The 20,330-nt window shown below is 42.0% G+C and overlaps 1 long non-coding RNA gene across 6 annotated transcripts in view; it reads left to right on the forward strand.

Moving 5' to 3' along the window:
- LOC137547222 (uncharacterized) overlaps window positions 1-20,330 on the forward strand; it is a 562,452-nt gene that overhangs the window by 297,959 nt on the left and 244,163 nt on the right. Inside the window, exons 6-7 of one of the 6 annotated variants that reach the window (XR_011026529.1) lie at window positions 9,920-10,220; window positions 17,864-18,103. The exons of 3 other annotated variants lie outside the window; for them this stretch is intronic. This is a non-coding gene — a long non-coding RNA (uncharacterized lncRNA). The remainder of the gene's footprint in view (window positions 1-9,919; window positions 10,221-17,863; window positions 18,104-20,330) is intronic. 2 more of the 6 variants (XR_011026530.1, XR_011026528.1) reach the window with 2 other exon arrangements.

Consider the following 20,330-nt stretch of genomic DNA (forward strand, 5'->3'; position numbering starts at 1 on the left):
TCTGCATGATGCCAGCGCCCCCTCTCTTCACATGGCCCAACATCGCGTCACATGACAAGAGGGGGCGCTGTTGTCATAGAGACGTGACGCATGGAGGCGATAGGTCGCCGGTGGAGCCTCCTGGAGATGGGAGTTTTCTTTTGCACACTGCTGGCTAACTATAGTCCAGTGCACACATCGCTTACCCTGCGCCACAGGGGGCCCGCAGCAAAACACTATTCACACCATCACAGCCAAACACTATGGGCCCCATAGCAGCTGTACTTGCTGCTATGGTGATCCCTATGACAGTGTGTCCCATGGAGAGCAATATGCCTGTTTCTTCTGTAGATTTTCACAGTAATTTCCCATGTCAGGGAGCTCAGGTGCACATTAGACCAGAGTGTGTTACAGCTGATTAATATGCGGCGGTGGTCCGCGTATACGTGTCAATCATGGAGGAATAGAATCATCCTTCAGCTGTAGACAGCAGCGCCTCATAGCCTCACGTGTGAAATATCAGGAGGAGGAATGTCCAGAGAAAGCAAGCATAACCTGAAATGACCCAGCAGCACATTGATATGCATTTCATCTGTGCTAAGAATATGCTTGTGCAGGTCCAGCAAATCCTGCAGACTGTGCAGAGGCTGAGCGTCTAATCTGCCTCCTCATCCCATGCATTGCAGCACCGCTATTTATATACTCCTCTCTCTATGTGGGAACTGACACGTGTCACAAGAGCTCGCTCTAAACGTCTGATCACATGTTATATTAAAGAGAAACCGTAACCAAGAATTGAACTTTATCACAATCAGTAGCCGATACCCCCTTTTACATGAGAAATATATTCCTTTTCACAAATGTATCATCAGGGGGCTCTGTATGGCTGATATTGTGGTGAAACCCCTTCCACAGGAAACTGTGAGGACCATGGTCCTAGCAGTTTCCTGTCTGTGAACCTCATTGCATTGTGGGAAATAGCTGTTTACAGCTGTTTCCAACTGCCAAAAAAGCAAGCAGCATCTCTTTCCACTGGCATCACCTGCCAGCAGTAAAATTGTCACCATGTGATAAATGTCAGAATGTAAACCAGGGAGAGGAAAGCTTTTACCATGGGCAAACACTGAGTAAATCATTTATACATCATTATTGTAAAAATGAAGTGTTTTTTTATTACATTATTTTCACTGGAGTTCCTCTTCAAAGAGGAACAGTAGTCAAAATAATATAGTAAATAGATAAGAACATTTATATTGGACTTTTCTCCTGGCGGACTCAAAGCGCCAGAGATGCAGCCACTAGGGTGCGTTCTGTAGGCAGTAGCAGTGTTATGGAGTCAGTCTTGCCCAAGGACTCCTCACTGAATAGGTGCTGGCTTAATGAACAGGAAGAGCTAAGATTTGAACCCAGGTCTCCTGAGTCAGTGGAGACCAGGGTTCAAACTGTTTTTTTTTTTTTTTTTCAATATTCATTTACCGTATATATTTTTTAGTCAGTGTTTGCCCATTGTAAAATCTTTCCTGACTCTGATTTACATTCTGACATTTATCACAGGCGAAAACCTCTTTAGTCCTGTCAGGTGATCTTTGCGGAATGTTTATTTAGGGCCTGAACCCACTAACACAGTTGTGTCTGCTTCTCAGCTTCTGTAACATTGAGGTGTTGCTGAAAAGTAAACACAACTGCACTAGTGGGCTCAGGCCCTTAACTGAGAGTTCCAAAGCCAGTACAAAATATACCTGGTCTCCCAGAATGCTCTAGGGGGAGTATTCCACATAGCTAGCTTCAACATCACTGGGAAGGCGGGGCTTCATACCAATATACAGCAATATATAGATAAATGAAACGTTTCTGATGCTGAAACCAGGAAAATTACCGTAAAAGTGGGTATCCTGAAAAATGTAAAGCAGTCTTCTATATGTCACTACAGTGCCTATTTTCCATATCACTTCATGTGCATAAAAGGTCAAGTGTATATGTCACCGCTCATTTATTTAGATGCTGTTTATGACATAATTGCTGGTAATATTTCTGCATCCTAACCCAGGCATGGGCAAACTTGGCCCTCCAGCTGTTAAGGAACTACAAGTCCCACAATGCATTGCAGGAGTCTGACAGCCACAGTCATGACTCATAAAGGCAAATGCATTGTGGGACTTGTAGTTCCTTAACAGCTGGCGGGCCAAGTTTGCCCATGCCTGTCCTAACCAGTGCTGAATAGGTACCTGTTGCCCCCTTGCAGTAGAAGTGGCAAAAAAGTGGGTGGAGCCACAAGGGTCGAATATACCGTGACAAAGTACTCTACAGTTCTGTGCTCACTAATGTGTTTCCTGATTTTTTGCGCCTTTGTGTCTGATGTTCCCCCAGAATGTGTTATAGTTTTCTAGTCTATGCCACACTATGGGCTTGATTCACGAAGACAAATAGCATGCCTTATCCGAGATAACACGCTTTATCAAAGTTAACACGCCTTATCAGAGTAGCACAGCAAGCACTACGAACCCGCAGGGGCTCAGGGCAGGATGAGTGGAGCTCTCATCATTGCCAATTAGCAAACATAAGTTTGTAGCGTCAGCTATGCTACTCTGATACGGCGTGTTAACTCGGATAAGCCATGCTATTTGTCTTAGTGAATCAAGCCCTATATCTCCCACGATAGTCGTCTGTATTGATCTGCCAGTTGGATGGTGCAGAATATCAGTTGCTTGTCGTTGTTACCGTCGCTAGCTACATATTTTATAACGAGCGTTGTTGATACAGTGATATCTGTCAGACATATTAAACAACATATATTTGACGTGTTTGCATAGCTTTACACACAAGTGTGTATGGGCCATCATGCCGATCTGACGAGCAATCTGATCTGAGATATATTATGGTAAAGTTTTGACCTTTTCCGAGTTGAGGCACTCCGACTTTTGGGGGCATTCCACAAACGTTCTTCAAAGACCTTTGTCTACATTATTGTTCTATTGTTAAACATGTGCATGTGCAGTGAGATTTCAGTGTTTGCTCTCAGATAACAGCATGAATAGCCTTTATTACTCATCTCTGATGGTTTTTATTTTGTGCTGTTTCCTGCCTCTCTTTCTGCTACTGCAGGGGATAACTAGTGAGTCTAAAGCATAAGTAAAAAAAAAAAAAGATACTCACCTAGGGATGGTCAGAATTGCCTATTTCCGATTCCGCGGAAATTCCGCTTTCCGCCATTGCTGATTACCACTAACGATTTCTGCATTCCAATGCAGATTTCTGCGGAAATTTCTGCCAACTTTAAGGGCCCATTTCCGCTACCCTCGCGTGCGGCTGCGAGGCGCGCGGTGGCATTTTCTGCTCTGTGGGAAAGCAGACAAATCCCATGAGCCGTACCATGCACTGCTATAGGATTCGCAGCCTCCCGCTCGAAAACTATGGCCAGTGTCGGCCGAATCGCTAGGGTAAGTGATTCGGCCGGCGCCATAGTTGCCTATGGGAGAGTTTCCCCGTGCGATTTGCCTGCAGGGAAACTCTACGAATTCGGCCCGATTTCCGCGCTAGTGGAAATGAGCCCTAATACTGATTTTCTCAAAAAGTACAAGGTCTTTTTGAAAGATTTTTTTCCCACTTGTTCCCACTCTTTTACTTAAAGAGAACCCGAGGTGGGGTTCTGACAATGCTATCCGCATACAGAGGCTGGGTCTGCCTATACAGCCCAGGCTCTGTTGCTATCCAGATCCCCCTAAGCCCCCCCTGCACTCTGCTATCCCCTATAAATCACAGCCGCGCTGTGTGGGCTGTGTTTAAATATGTAGTATCAGTCTCGGCGCTACCCCTGCCTTCTGCATAGCTCCAGTCCCCGCCCGCATCCCTTCCCTCCAATCAGCGGGGAGGGGAGGGACGCGGGCGATGACCTCATTAGGATCAAGAGGCTTTCCCCTCCCAAGGTAAGTACTCCCCAGGGGCTCTTTTTTTTTTTTTTTTTTTACAGATTCTCTTTAAAGGGAAGGTCCAAGCAAAAAAAAAAAATGAGTTTCACTTACCTGTGGCTTCTACCAGCCCCATGCAGCCATCCTGTGCCCTCGTAGTCACTCACTGCTGCTCCAGTCCCCCGCTGGCAGCTTTCTGACCTCAGAGGTCAGGGCCGAATTGCGTACATTTTTACGCATTCCAGCTAGTGCAGGAACATTAACACATACATTTTTACGCGTTAGTGGTGCAATGCGTACATTTTTTTTCCTGCACTAGCTGGAATGCGTAAAAATGTATGCAATGTGGCCCTGACCTCCGAGGTCGGCAAGCTGCCAGCGGGGGACTGGATCAGCAGTGAGTGACTACGAGGGCACAGGATGGCTGCATGGGGCTGGTAGAAGCCCCAGGTAAGTGAAACTCATTTTTTTTTTTTGCTTGGACCTTCCCTTTATGTACTAGAAGTTTTTATACTTTGCATGCAGTTTTGAAATTATTGCTTACTGTAAATTGCAGAGTGTTTCTTCTCATATTCTTCTGTGGCGACTGGAGACATCTGTGGAGGTGTGAAAAATGTGCCTTTGCTTATGAATCCCACATGGTCCTCATCAGCAGGAGCACGTTCCTTTCCTGAATATGTTTTCATTAAAATGGAATTACAGTCAGAATTCACCCTCAGCTCCAACAGATTAGCCACACCATTATAACCATCGTAATAACATCTTTTCAAATGTCTCAAAAGGGTTAATAGGTTTACTTTCATTTCCACCAATGGTTGAGCTGCACTGGCAGCTACATCAGGATCTCCAGACTGCTTGGAGAATTGTTTTGTTTTTCTCTCAGAACAGAAATAAGAACTGAGTGAGCTTCTGTGTACAAGCTACACTGATAGGAAGCAGTGCCCCGCTTTCAAATTAAACTGGGTATTACATTATTGTGCAAGGTGGCTGCTTTCATTACTAACTGAATGTGTCTGGTGGTAGTGGATGGGCAGTGGGTGATGAGATAGGAATTTTCACAAGCATGCAGGTAGGATAAGCATATAGTAAATAAGGAGTTGACAGGCTAGTTTTTAATTGTATGTTATACCTATCTGTTATTCCACTTTAAATTTTTATGACCCTCCTCCCAGATGGAGCAGAGTGGTCTGTACACGCAGATAGGCACCCAATATAACAATATACTGAAGAAAAACATGCAGATATAATTCACACACAACCATCAGGGAATGAACACGGGGAATACAGGAAATGCCATAGAGATTGTCATCATCATCACAATTTTAGAGACTATATATATACTATACTGCAGTTTAGGTAATAATCCTGTTGATACTTCCAACAATCCCCACTTCAAAAAGTTAGGAGCTGTATCATCTAGCAGGCATAATCACATGATCAGAATACTGGCCATAGATTTTTATTTATTTATTTATTTTTTTACCACAAAAGATGAGGAAAGGAAAATGCCAGAATACAACCAGTGCTGCTGCCTGCTAACGATATATGCAAGTTCCAGACTAAAAATCTACTCAGCAGCACTGAAAAGGCTTGGTGTTTCTTTAACAGCTTCACAGCATCAAAACTTTATTTTTCATACCCAGGCCTAATTTTTAGCTGCTTAGAAGCTAAGCTCCGCCTTATCACAGAAAACTGCCCAGGCATTTTTCCCCTGATGCTGTGCAAAGCATGATGGGATTTCTGATGTTGTTCTTCTTATTGCCTAGCAACTGGGAGGGGTGATCAGGACACAGGATAGTTGGAACTGTGGTTCATGCTCCCTGTCACTTCTTTCAACCAAAAAGATGGCTGCCCTCATGAAATCACAAACCTTTGCCTGTTCTTTTAACCTTCCCGGCGGTAACCCCGAACTTAGTTCGGGGTAAGCCGCGCAGGAGGTTTTCTCAGGCCCTGCTGGGCCGATTTGAATAATTTTTTTTTTTGCTGAACGCAGCTAGCACTTTCAGCGCCAGGCAGCAGCAAGGGGGGGATCGGGACTCCCTTAGACGTCACGACGTCCATGACGTCGGTGACGTCATCCCGCCTCGTCGCCATGGCGACGGGGGAAGCCCTCCAGGAAATCCCGTTCTTTGAACGGGATTTCCTGATCGCCTATCGCCGGAGGCGATCGGAGGGGCTGGGGGGGGGGCGGCATCTATTTTAATTACCATAACTAACATTGGGCACTGGGCTCGATTCACAAAAGGGTGCTAACTCAGATAGCACGCCTAAAAGCTTTGGGCATGCTAACTATGGTGCTAAGCAGTTAGCACGCCCAAAGCTTTTATTGATCGCGCGCAAAGATAAGCGCTGCGCGGTGCGTGTGAAACATTGCAACGGGTGCGCCTAAAACGTCGCGCGACGGGTTAGGCACACCCGGTGCGACAATTTGATCGCACCCGGTGCAACGTGCAGCGCGCAACGTGCAGCGCTTTAAACTTTGCACTTTGCGCGTCCTAAAGGACTTTGGGCATGCTAAGGGGGTTTTAGGCGTGCTAACTAAGTGAGCACCCTTTTGTGAATCAAGCTCCGTATGTTTGTTTAGGCTGAAGCTCCTGGAATTACAGGAGACAGATTCAGGTTCTCGTGTATAAAAATACATTTAACGTTTACATTTCTCCATTTTATACACAAGTGGATTAAGTGGTGGATTTTTATGTTTGTCTGGATCTCAGCTTTTATTTCCTATACCGTCCCAGTAATAGGCCTCTTTTTTCTGTGCTTCTAATGCTGGGATGATAAATGAAAGCAGGTGTGAAGACTGTGCAGCGAGGCACATGCAGATTGTGACTCAGCACTGTCCTTATTCACAGCGATCAGCCTAATGTCTGGCCACAGTCTGTGCAAGCTTGGGAAGATATTACAGGAGGGTACCACTTGTATTGTACATAAGAGCCATATCTGTGTGTGTAAGTGTACTGCCAGACCATGTGTTATATTGTACATGCGGGGGGCGTAACTACAGGGGGGACTAGAGCTATAAGGGGGGCCCCAACTACCTCCAAGAAAAGGGTCAATCCTTCAATCAGGTGTTTTTATGGCTACACTTGTTATGGATGCACCTGTCATCAGTGGTGCTCAGCAAGATTTCTGATATCCAAACTACCCAGATAATCCGAACTTTTTCCACTATCCGAACTTTAAGTAGCAATTCGGATATTTTTTAAAACTATCACTATCCAAGCAAACTGAGAGAGAGAGAGAGAGAGAGAGGAATTTAAGTCCCCACGTTATCATTAAGTGTTTCCCTTTAAAAAAACATGATGCTACATGCATCATTTACCCTAAAAAACGTTTTAAAAGCAATTTAAAGCCCACTTCCGGTTTTCTACCCAGATATCAGAATCTGGGCGGATATCTGGGATACTGGGTTCGGATATCCAATTCGGATTCCGATTATCTGGGTATCCGGATCCGGATTCAATCCAGATTTTGAAAAGGGGTATCCAAGCAGCACTGCCTGTCATCACCTAAGCAAGGGGTGGTCCCTGTCACTAAACATGGGGGGTCCCTGTCACTGCCTAAACTGGGGGGCACCTGTGTGGGAGGTGCACACAATCTAATCCCTACCATAGTCCTAGTCTTATGTCCCACCATTGCTCAGTTCATGTACCACACCCACATCCTGGTCCATGGCCACACCCATTTTTCGTACCACATGACTTGCGCCCTCCCCTTTTCGCCCCACCCCCTGGAAAATTTTCTGCTTACGCCCATGACTGCAATGAATGCTCCTGGCTATTTAAAGAGGTTCCTGGCTGGATTGAGGAGGCGTGTGGCCCACGCCATGCATGTGCAGTAGCCCGGGACCATTTCATTCAGCCAGCTGCTAAACGTAGCAGAGTGGAAGAATTGTAAGGGACCTGAAGGACTACTGAGGCTGGAAGAAGCCCCAGGTAAGTTAAAGTGGCCTCCCTTGTTTCACTTTAGAACCTTAAATCCTGTCCAAATCCATTGAAGTCTTTCAGTTTCTATATTTTCTGCTAGTAGAGAGAGATCAAAGCATACCAAGAATTTACAGCACAGGGAGTTCTGCCGACAGAAGATTGTTGCACTTCTTACAGCATAAGCTCACAATTAGAAGCGAGTTGGGAGGTTTGTAGAAGACTGCACTTTAGCACACAGCATTAAAAGGAAACCAAATAGCTTTTCCTTCAACATTACTTTTTTCCTTCTTCTTTTTCAGTTAATAAACTGGCCAGTTTACACCTAAGTGATTAGCGGGCGATTCCTGTTATTTGCTAAAGCGCTTGCGGTTTTTAAAGCGCTAGTGCTTTGTTACCCTATGGCAGTGTTCTCACTGCCGCGATTGGCGCCGATCCGGGCGTTTTGCGACTAGCGCAAATTGCAAACGCGTTACCTGCAGCATAGTCTGTGCGATTAAGCAGCGATCGCGGTAGTGCTTATAAAGCGCTGACCACGATCGCTCTGAGATCGCGGAAATGTCCAGTGATTTTTACCGTGCGCATAAGTGTGAATGGACCTTAATATGTGTGTGGGTTTTTTTTAAGTGTTACATTTTGTTTCCCATTTGCCCTGTGATCCTGAAATATGCTTCTGAATGTTCACTGTGAGAACAGAGCAGCAGGAATCAGTGGGTGGGTGGCAGAGCAGGATCAGCCACCAGGCAACCTAGGCAGGTGCTTGGGGCTTAGTGGGTGTGAAGGGGCTCACCTGCTGCCTTCTCTGACCTCTCGGCACTTCAGCTTACCAAAAAGAACACAAGGGGGCCTCATATCTACTACCTTGTCTAGAGCCCCATTACATCTTAATCCAGGCCTGTTTAATCAGTTTTTCAAATATGCTCTATTTACTTTTAACTGAATAGAAAGAAACTCAAAGTTCAACTTCATCCTACTACCAATTACTGAATCTGAAGGAGCCTAAGTGCTTTGAGTCCTATGGGAGAAAAGCGCTATAGAAATGTTATTGTATTGTATATTGTAAAAGTTACATGATGGATTAAATGTATAATGAATTCAAAGACACAAAAGGGGAGAGAGTCCTGTCCTTGCAAGCTTACAGTGTAGTTTTGACATTTTCCACAGCTCTGTACAGAGTATATTATCTTGTCACTTAACTGTCCCTCAGAGGAGCTCACAATCTAATCCCTACCATAGTCATATGTCTATGTATGTATCGTGTAGTAGTGTAGTAGTGTATGTATCGTACTCTAGAGTGCAATTTAGGGGGAAGCCAATTAACTTATCTGTATGTTTTTTGAGATGTGGGATCAGTGGCGTAGCTAAGGAGCTGTGGGCCCCGATGCAAGTTTTACAATGGGGCCCCCTAGGCACTCTATACATAACAATTGATACGGCGCACCAAAACCTGACAATGGCAACTACAGTGTCAGAGGTGCAAGAAGGGGATGGGGAATAGCTTGTTAAGTGATTATTATGAGCACAGGACCAATAGAGAGCTAAAACTGTAGTTGAGGGAGGGCCCTTCGGGGCCCCTCTGGCCCAAGGGCCCCGATGCGGTCGCTACCGCTGCACCCCCTATTGCTACGCCCCTGTGTGGGATGAAACAAACCAGAGTGCTCAGAGGAAACCCACACAGACATGGGGAGAACATACAAACACAGTGCAGGTAGTGCCCCGAGGACACAGCACAGCAAGGTGAGAGCGCTAACCACTATGCCACTGTGGCCTCAATTCACAGAGCTTTATCAAACACTTTATCAAACGTTTGATAATTTTCCTCATGGGTAAAATCTAATTTTGAATTCACTAAGGTGTTATAGATTTATTGATCATTTCATCGATAAAACATTTGATAAATCTATAACACCTTAGTGAATTCAAAATTAGATTTTACCCATGAGGAAAATTATCAAACGTTTGATAAAGTGTTTGATAAAGCTCCGTGAATTGAGGCCTGTGCTGTATACCAGCATGGCTAACCTACCGGGGCAAATGGGAAGACCATGACTATGATATTAAGAAAGCTGTAGATTTACTTCAAGTGAGATAAACTTTCTAACTTTTTCACAGTTGCAGGATTTCCTGGATGGCACTGAAAAGTCCCTGGATTGATTATACTTGCTTCCTGGAATTGCTCTATAAGCATAGCGTGGATAAAAGCGTCCGCGACTGTCCAGAAATGTAAAGCTATAGCAGGTTTTTGTATGTGCAGCTGTCCGGCGCTGGAGAAAGGAGATCACTGTGCCCGGTGTGCAAACGCTTCACTGGATATTGTTACAGCCGGCCGTCAGCCATGGCTGAGCATACACAATGAGTCCTCACAGCGCGGGAGTGCCTCTATGTGGACAGGATTCTCCATGCTTGCCACCAGGTGGGTTCACTCAGCCATTCATGTCAGCAGGTAAAATGAAAGACGCCGAGAGCAGTTCTAAATTAGCCGAATAACGAGGAAAGCCCACCACTTTCTTATCTCACTTTTTGGGGGGTTTAGACTTTTTTTCTGCATTTTTTACCTCTGAAATGTTCCATCCCAGAACAATCCCAGTCTAACAAGTAAAAGACAATTGCTGAAAACAATCATCCCCTAAACCTGGATGAAGGAGGAACTTCATTCAACACATTGAAAATGGTTCCAAGTGGTGCCACACTAATATTCCTAAACTAAACTCAGAATGTTCTCTCTGCTCTAAAAGATTAGCCACAGCATGATGACCTTTATGGTAAGAAATCTTCATTACTATTTATGGACATCCTAACACAACCTGAAGTTTTACTTGGTTTCACTTTTGCAGAAGACACCGAAAGGGTTAAGCCTGAGTGTGCTTTCACACTGGGGCAGTACGGTATTTTTACAGCACCATACTGCAGTCCAATGAAAGTTGTGTTGCGGCGCGATACGATGGAAGCGGCATTTTTGCTGCATCCCTGACGCAAGGACAGATCTACGTTATCGCACAGTTCTGTGCCGACGTGCGGCGGACCAGAAGTCATGTACATCTATAGTGGTGCAGGGATTAAAAAAAATGTACGCGGTGGCGTTGCGGCACACAAGCGTATTTTTACAATACGTGTCTGTGCCCTTCCATATTTCCAAAACAGGAAGTGAGCGCAAGTGAGCGTCACTTCCTCTTTGGCTGTCAGCCAGAAGGAGATTACTGCGCATTAACGTGGTATGTTTTTGGCAGTGCAGTGCCCCCAGGCCGGACCACACTGCTGCTGCCAATCCACAGTCTGAAACCAGCCTCAGTGTTTATTATATGTAGAGCTGCCTGGGCAGAGCTCTCCTGCAGTCTTTTAAAAGTTGCTGACACCTTAATCTGGCTAAACAAACACGTAACATAGAGAAGTGAATTTCATCAGCAACTATGCCGGGAATAAAGACTTTTCATGGTGCGCTGTGCAAGAGCAGCTGAAGGCAATGAATTTGCTGACCACCTGTCTGCTGCTCTCATTCACTAGCCAGGCACTTACTAGTGCTCGGCACAGGTGGTGGACAGGCACCTTCTCCCCCCCATTTACCCATTTACTCTTTAGCAGCCAATTTATCTAGAGGCTTGCAAGTGCTCCAGGCAAATTTATTTTAGCACATTTTTTATTTCTTGTAACATTTCCCTACTTCTAATTAGTACCGCTGTAAGGTGTATTTATGGCCACTTCTCACTAGGGGGCAGAGTAAGACCATAAAAGAGGACTTTTTCTTTCAGTTTCTATATTTTCTGCTAGTAGAGAGAGAGAGAGATCAAAGCATTCCAAGAATTTACAGAACAGCGAGTTCTGCTGACTGAAGTTAAAAGCAGTGCGCATATCTCAAACGAGATAAATCCATTGAAGCTCCTAATGGGCTAAGTTTCATCTGAGCACAATGGTTATTTTCCTCAGACTCTACATGAGATGGGTTTTGGCTGCTGGGTAACACCACCACCTGTCAAAAGTGACTAGTGCACACCCCAGACTTTGGTGGAAAAGAGACCTAAGACTCACAGCTTTTTGAATAATGTCTTTTTAAAAAAATATTCTTTTTATTAAGTATTTTAGAACTTGAAAAACAAAAATGATAAAGAACAAGTCTCAAAAAAAGACAAAATAGTGTATGTATCCTTCGCATGCAGCCGACATGTCCCTCGCAGCCGCTCCGATCTCAGCCACCAGCCCGGTGCAGCGGCCAACCTCGCGAGGTCGTCTTTTACTGCTCCTGCGCGAGTGCCGCTGTCAATCACTCGCTTGTGGTGTGGAGTGTACTGCGCAGGTGCAGTAGGTTTGCGCCTGCGCAGTACACTCCACACCATGGGCTTGATTCACCAAACCGCGATAACTCATATCATGGCCGCGATAGCATTTTCACGCACAATTATTCGGGATCCACGCAAAAACGCTAGCTGTGATATGAGTTATCACAGTTTAGTGAATCAGGCCCCATGTGCGAGTGATTCTGGAAGTGAACCGGCGGTGGGGACCGGAGCATCAAGGACAGGCTGTGTGGGTACAGGACGTCTGTTGGGGACCATTAGAAGTCCCAGGTAAGTTCAACTCCCCCCCCCCCCCCCACACACACACACCTTATAGCATTCCTTAAAGGGAACCAGAGACTAAGCACCCTCATGTATTTTACCATGATCAGTGGGAACATTAGAGAAAACACCTACCATGCTTTCTGTTTCATTCCACACTGTACAGCTCGTTTCTTATCAAACCTGATAAAATCCCTGACTGAGCATTCAGTCTGGCTTTGCTATAATGACTCAGCTATAATGATTCCTGAGCAGAGCCAGCAGGGGGCAGGCTTGGACTTGAAAAGACATGAGAGAACACAGACTGAGCTATAAATATTCCTGAGCAAAGTCAGACTGAATGCTCAGTCCGGGATTTTATCAGGTCTGATTAGAAACAAGCTGTGCAGTGCAGAATGAAACAGAAGGTGTTTTCTCTAATGTTCCCACTGATATATATGGTAAAATACATGAGGGTGCTTCTTCTCTGGTTCCCTTTAAGGCTTTAACTGCAGTTCTCTGTATACAAGCCTTGATAAATCTGCTCTTGTAACCCTCCTTTCAGTATATTATCTGTCTCTGTGTTGACCATAATGGCGCTCTGTAATGTAGGCCTCACTGAAAATGATTCATTTCTAGCTGGAAAGATTGCAGCACTTGCAGCAGCGGATCAGGAATGCGTGCAGCGCGGGGTCATCTGAATTCTGCTGTGTAGCTGAGAGCCAGAGAGTAAACAGCTGCCGGAGCATGATTTGAGTTAAAATAGTGTCAGTGTTTAGTCTGGCGCACTGCTTCAGGAGAGATTGGCAGCCGAGTCAAACAAAGTCATTTCATTGGCTCCCGTCCCATTTTGTCTCTGCAAGCATTTAGTTGCTAGCGCCTGCATCGACCCTTCTATCCGGGATAGCCGAATGTCTAACCACACCCTCTTTTGCTTTATAACCCCCCTCTCTTAAAGATAAAATCCACATTATTCAATCTCATACTCTAATTGACTATTTGGAATTTGCTTGAGTGTTCTGTGTGCTTTTTTTTCCTCTCACTCAAACTTTTAATACTTCGCGTTCAGAGCTGTTTATTCCATCGCTGAGTTCTTTACGGGGCCTTTACAGATTGTGGAAAAAACATATCTGTTTGCTTTGCCAGGATTTCTCTAATCTTCATTATCGCTACAAGACATCTCGGTGAGTATATCCATAAAATGAATCCCCCACACCCTCAAAAGCCAATACACGCCTGCAATCCACCCATGATTTCTTTCCTTATCCTTCTGTTCTCCATCATTTCGTAGTCAAGATTTTTCATTTTCAAAAATAAACCTCAATTTTTTTAGCATATAAAAAGTACAGTTCTCTTGCTGTAAATGATTATTTTTCACCATGCTTAAGGTTTCTATTGTGTGTGTGTGTGTGTGTGTGTGTGTGTGTGTATAGGATGTACGTTTGGCAGAGCTCTGTGGTAGCAGAAATTTGAATCACTGCAGCAACCTGAAATGACACTTCATTTTTTTTTCTGAGGCTTCTTTGTGAAGTTTTAATTTTAGTTGCAGATTCAGTCTGTTGGGGTTTTTTTTCCCCCTCCTCTCAACTCATAGTATAGACTTCCATGAATTCCTAATGAGGGACGTTCTGCACATGATGTTGGCAAGGAGCCAAAATCAACTTCCCAGGCTTTCACTAAAAGCGCCTGTAGCAGCTTATTTTTCCCTCGCCTGAAACTTGTGCCTGAAAACTGCCATTAGCGTTGGTGTGGACATCTTATATTTTGTTGTTTTGTTTTTAAGTAGTTCTTATTTTACAAATGCAAATGTCAGTTTGGTTTGTTGTCATGGAGACTAGGGATAAGTGAGAGGATATTTGCAGGTCCTGTAGCTGGTGTGTTTTTCTTTCTATATTTAATATTTACTTTTATACTTCTGGTTTTCATAATTTTAAGTTTATCTTTTATTTGTTTATACTGATATTTTGTCTTTCTTTTTTAAAATAATATCTTTATACTTCGCTTTATTCTACTTTCTAATTTTTCTTTTTTATTTCCCAATATATTGATATTGTTATATTTATTCATAAACGGAACTTTCTTTTTGTCCTTCGTATTTTTGTAATACAATTACTATCATTTTATGTATTACTTTTAAATTATACCACTTATTTTCTGTTTGCTTTCATGAAAAAAATGCTTAAAAAAAAATTACGATAACATTGTATTCCATTTTAATACTAATTATTTTATGTATCGCTTTTCTGTTTCTGAAAGATGAATACAGATGGAAAATGATACAAATAATGTAGTGTTTGTTTAAAATAAACATTCATAAAAATGTAGTTAACAATAATATCATTGCTTTTATGTTATGAGAATTATGAGATAAAGACAGGAATATGTACATCTGCCTTTTATAAGTACTTAAAACAAGAATAGGGGGAAAACCAGTGTTGGAAGAAAAGCCCGGAATACATATGTCAGAACAATTATTCTGCAGCCATTTTCTTTGTCGTGGTACAGGGAAGAATGACAGTGTATGTAATTATAATATCTGTAAGCATAAAAACCATAATAAGGTCATCAGTTCCTTTGTCTTCTGAACCTTAGCATTTTATTTAACTTACTGTGGTTTAGGATCTCGCAATTATAAAGCTATTTTTTATACTTAATACATTTTTATTAATAGTTTTTAGCATACACAGAAAGGTCACGATGCACGAACAAAAAAATCAGATCATTATAAAACTACCTACTTTGGAAAATGCACCTGTTGAAGTGCAGAAGTGAGAAAGAAAATATCCAAAATGATCAATACATTGGCAAAACCAACCCATACGTAGCATAGAGGCGGTAGATAAATGTACTTGTATCAATATAGGTGACAACATTACCATAAATATATGGGAGTGAGCAATAGAATTTGAGGTATAAGGGGGTCTTACAAAGGCTGTCTGGAACGTGAGGGACAAAAACTTGAAAAACAAAAAGAAGTACACAACATAAACTAAACCATGGTGTCACCACTATACATGCTATAAATACCGCTTATGTTATATCTTTCAGTAGAATTTACTCCATCATGGACATGGAATGTCAGTTGTCAGAGGGCACTTGTTTGAGCATTCAAAAATACATTTTCATATCTGTGTTCCCTTCTATTCAATTACAGTGTGAAACTCCTAATATAGCAGACAACACGTTCTATCCCGAAAGTTCCATAATATAGCGGAGGTCCTTGGTTCCCCAATGTGTACGTAGTCGCGATTCCAAGGTTAAGTTGTGTTGCGTCAAAATGATTAATTGAGACGTAGAAGGTATTTTGACCCTTTTCCAGTTACTTAGAAGTAGGTGTCTGGATGCAGCCACTAATCTGCAACTCAGCTCAATATTGTCTAGACCAACATTAAAGGACTGCAATTGTGAAAAATTGTAAAATGTAAAATACATGTAAACACATACAAATAAGAAGTACGTTTCTTTCAGATTAAAATGAGCCATAAATGACTTTTCTCCCATCTTGCTGTCACTTGCTGTAGGTAATTGAAATATGACAGAACCGACAGGTTTTGGTCTAGTCCATCTCTTCATGGGGGATTCTCAACATGGCCTTTATTCTTTATAAAGACACTCCTTGAAAAGGATTTATATAAAGATGCTGGCCAGTCTCCCTGCTCGCTGCACTCTTTTTTAACAGTTTTACTGAGCAACTGCCATTCACTAAGTGCCTTTTAAAATAAAGAAAACCCTTGAGAATCCACCATGAGGAGATGGGCTAGTCCGAAACCTGTTGGTTCTGTCAGACTTCTACTACCTACTGTAAGTGACAGCAAGATAGGAGAAAAGTAATTTATGGCTCATTTTACTCTGGAAGAAATGTACTTCTTATTTATATGTGTGTACATGTATTTAAAATTTTACCATTTTCGCTATAGTGGTCCTTTAAGTAAGGCTAAGGACAACGAGAATGGGTTTCTGCAAGAGGGACGATATTTTATTTTGGACCTCTAACCAGTAATTATCTAATAAGGGACATTCCCATAGTACATGTATCAGTGTAGCGATATGGCCACACAGCGCGGTGATTGTGAAGGTGGAAAAGCTTTTTTTAGAAGGAGCATTAATTTCATTTTAGAAAAACGAACAGATATAAATATTGCCCATATTCATTGTATCCTCGATCCTGTGCATAAAAATGAATATAAAGTTGCCAAAGCTTTGTGAAGTTATCTTATATACTCAAAGATAACTTCCTGGTTTTCCAATAGTTTTTGATAGATTCATGTTCATATTGTTTGAGTCTACATAAAACTTATTGTTATTTGCTCTAAACTTTATCCAATCTTAGTAGCAGAGGTTTAGTCCTTTGTTAGTGCTCTTTTATCCCTAGTGAATTTGTCATTTTAATGTCAATGTAAAAAAAATAATAATGCAGCTTATCAAGGACACATCAATCATTTTGTAATTCATTCTATTAAAAGTTCCCTTTCCATTCCAGTGTATAGCTGGTTATGATTTTCCAGACATACAAAGGTATTCAAGCTATAGGTCAACAGAATTCCCAAGCAGCTTGGGATGACCCAAAACCACTAGGAAAGTATAGGGGACTAAAAGAGACCAAAAAGCCCTTCTACTAAAAAGCCAATGCTCAATGTGATTTCTGTTTTAAGAAAGCAAATTACACTGAGCATTGCTTTTTAGTAGGAGGTCTCTTTTGGTCCCCTATACTTTCCTGGTGGTTTGGGTCACTCTGAGCTGCTTGGTTACACTGTTGTACTGGTCCAAGCCCTATCTCATACAGCCTTATCAATCCCTGCCATGCCCTGATGAGGACCATAAGTCAGGAACAAGCTGTCTGCATGTTGGGTTGATGTGGCTCTGTAAAATGTATAAGCTATAGACTTGCTAGACTCCAGCGGTTCTGGATATAAGGTGGATAAAGAGATCAAGTGATGCATTGTGGGTAACCACAGTTGCTCACATAAAGCTGAATTATTGCTAATACCTTCGGTTTTAAGAAGGCAAATTACACTAAGCTAAACGCCATTGCAGCTACAAGGGCGTGCTCTAGGGGCAGTAGCAGTGTTAGAGAGTCTTGCCCATGGTCTCCGACTGAATAGGTGCTGGCTTACTGAACAGGAAGAGCCGAGATTCAAACACTGGTCTTCTGTGTCAGAGGCAGAGCCCTTGAAGGGAACCTTAACTGAGAGGGGAATGGATGTTTCCTTTTAAACAAAACCAGTTGCCTGGCAGTCCAGACACAGGATCAGCAGGGGAGTCAGGCAACTGGTTTTATTTTAGAAGGAAAAATCCATATCCTTCTCAGTTTAGGTTCCCTTTAACCCTTTTGTAGCCAATTTATTTAGTGGCTTGCAAGTACCCCAAGCCAATTTATTTCAGCACTTTTTTTTATTTATTTGTTACATTTTCCTGCTTTTAATTAGTACTGCTGTAATGTGTATTTGTGGCCAGTTGTCTCTAGGGGGCAGTGTGAGGCAATAACGGAGGACTTCTGCTTTCAGTTTCTATATCCTCTTGTCTGCAGAGAGAAAGAGAGATCAAAGCATTCCAAAGAATTTACAGCTCAAGGAGTTCTGCCGACTGAAGTCAAAAGCACTGCACTTATCTCAAACAAGATAACTCCATTGAAGCTGCTAATGTGTTAACCAGTACACTATCCACCTAAATTTCAGTTTGACAGCCCTTGGCCACTCCCACGCAGAACGGCTTCCTTTCTGCATCTCATTACAATGCCCTATCAGCAGAGGGCATACCAGGCATGGAGGTAAGCAGCTAGAGCACTGTGCTAGAATCATTGCAATGTGTTAAGTTCTCCTGGAGGAATGTATTCCTTATGAACACGATCTAACCATTTATTACTAGTGGAGTTCTGGTACTTGTGAAGCTTAGGGTGAGGGACTTTATAGGAGTTGAGAGGGAGAGCTTAACAAGCTCAAGAGAGAATACTTAAACACGGCCAGTTGAAATAGTAATTTGCGCCTCTTGAAGCAGTTTTATGATCTTTACGAAGATTCCGCGTTTGGTTTAATCGCTCCGGCGTGCTCTATATACCATCCATATTACAGCAGCATGAACTGGTCCCGTGCAGCAGTTCCTTCTTTTTACTTAGACGTGCTCATTTTTAAATTGATTTTAAGAGAGATTTTTAGGATGTTTCAACCAAATTATTCACCTAATTAAATCAGTTACTGCAATTAATCCCTGAATAACAGTTTATCCTTGTGTATAATCTGTTTTGCAAGATCATTATTAAAAATAATTTAAAATTAAAAAAAAAAAAAACTTCGATAAAGACTTTCATGAAATGATTTTAAACAGACCTTTCTTTTTTAACACCTGCTGTGTTTAGCAATACCAGATCACCCCCCCCCCCCACTCCCCTGGCAGAGCCAAGCCATTCTGTTGTCTTTAGAGATATGCCTGCCTCCTACTACTGTATTATCATTATTAATATTATTACTATTTAGTATTCATATAGCACTAACTTCTTCAGTTCTGCACACGGTGTGTATGTATATATATATATATATATATATATATATATATATATATATATATATATATATATATATATATATATATAATTTTCTCTAAATGTCCCTCTGAGGAGCTCACAAACTAATCTCTACCATAGTCCTATGTCCATTGTAGTCTAGGGCCAATTTTATAGGAGAAGCAAATTAACTTATCTGTATGTTTTTGGGATGTGGGAGAAAACACAGACATGGGGAGAACATACAAACTCCATGCGGATAATTCCCTGGCTGGGATTTGAGCGCTGCAAGGGAGAGTGCTATTCACTACCCCACCATGCTCCTCCCCCTGTCTTCTTTGGAACTGTAAATCAAATCTGTTGTGCTAGTTATCTCCTGATACATTCAAAAAGCATAAGTTGCACAACTGACTTTTTCGGAAGAAAAAAAAAATGATTATTGTATTAATTAATATTATTCCTGATTAATGCATCGTGCAAAGACGCTGAGTTTTCCTTACATTTCTGCTTTTGCTCAGTTGTGCAGACAGGTCTTCTATTGATTACATAAATAAAAAGCCAATAATTATTGAAAAATCAATACATAAAAAGGATGCATTAGGCAGCCATTTACTTTAAGTTATACTGCATGCCAATAGTTTAGAATGATAAATATTAGGCTTTGTCTAGACACAGTAGTAACAACAGCAACTAGTCACTGTGCACTGCAAATGTATGTGTGGTCTAAGATATACAATAAAACATTGCTGTCCAATACAACTAGTCCAATAAATGTAAAGTGTAATGAAATGAAAAGTCCTTTTGCACAAAAATTACATGTCATGCATCATTTGTTGTTTTGCATCCATATGCATCCCAACCATAGATAATACCAAATGTAAAGTATTATGCTACCTACCTGGCCTTATGGAGTAGAACAGTACCTGCCTGGACAAGCAATATATAATACTATCTATTGTATGGCATTACATTTGGTGATACTATCTGACCTTAAGGCCCTGTTCTCAGTGAGTTGTGTTGCAGAATAATTCTGCATGTCAACTCACTGCTCATACAATCCTATGGGGTTGTTTATAGTACTGCCCTTTAACAGATTGTGTTATTCTAACTCGCTGCATGCAGAATTTGCAATAAAGTCTAAGTCCAGTCTTCATTTCAGTTCACGCTCATTATAACACTTTATAACGCCGGCGTTATGCAACTGACCACTGTGAACGTAGCCTTTGTCTTTTTATACTCTTTAAAATGTACCATATATTATTATTTTATTTTTTATTTTATTATTTTAGTATTTATATAGCGCCGACATCTTACGCAGCGCTGTACAGTGTATATATATATATATATATATATATATATATATATATATAGTCTTGTCACCAACTGTCCCTCAAAGGAGCTCACAATCTAATCCCTACTATTCTCATATGTCTATATTTGTATTATGTAGTGTAAGTACTGTAGTCTAGGGCCAATTTAAGGGTGAGCCAATTAACTT

The sequence above is a fragment of the Hyperolius riggenbachi genome, chromosome 2, assembly GCF_040937935.1.
Source record: "Hyperolius riggenbachi isolate aHypRig1 chromosome 2, aHypRig1.pri, whole genome shotgun sequence".
In the NCBI taxonomy this organism is placed as follows: Eukaryota; Metazoa; Chordata; class Amphibia; order Anura; family Hyperoliidae; genus Hyperolius; species Hyperolius riggenbachi.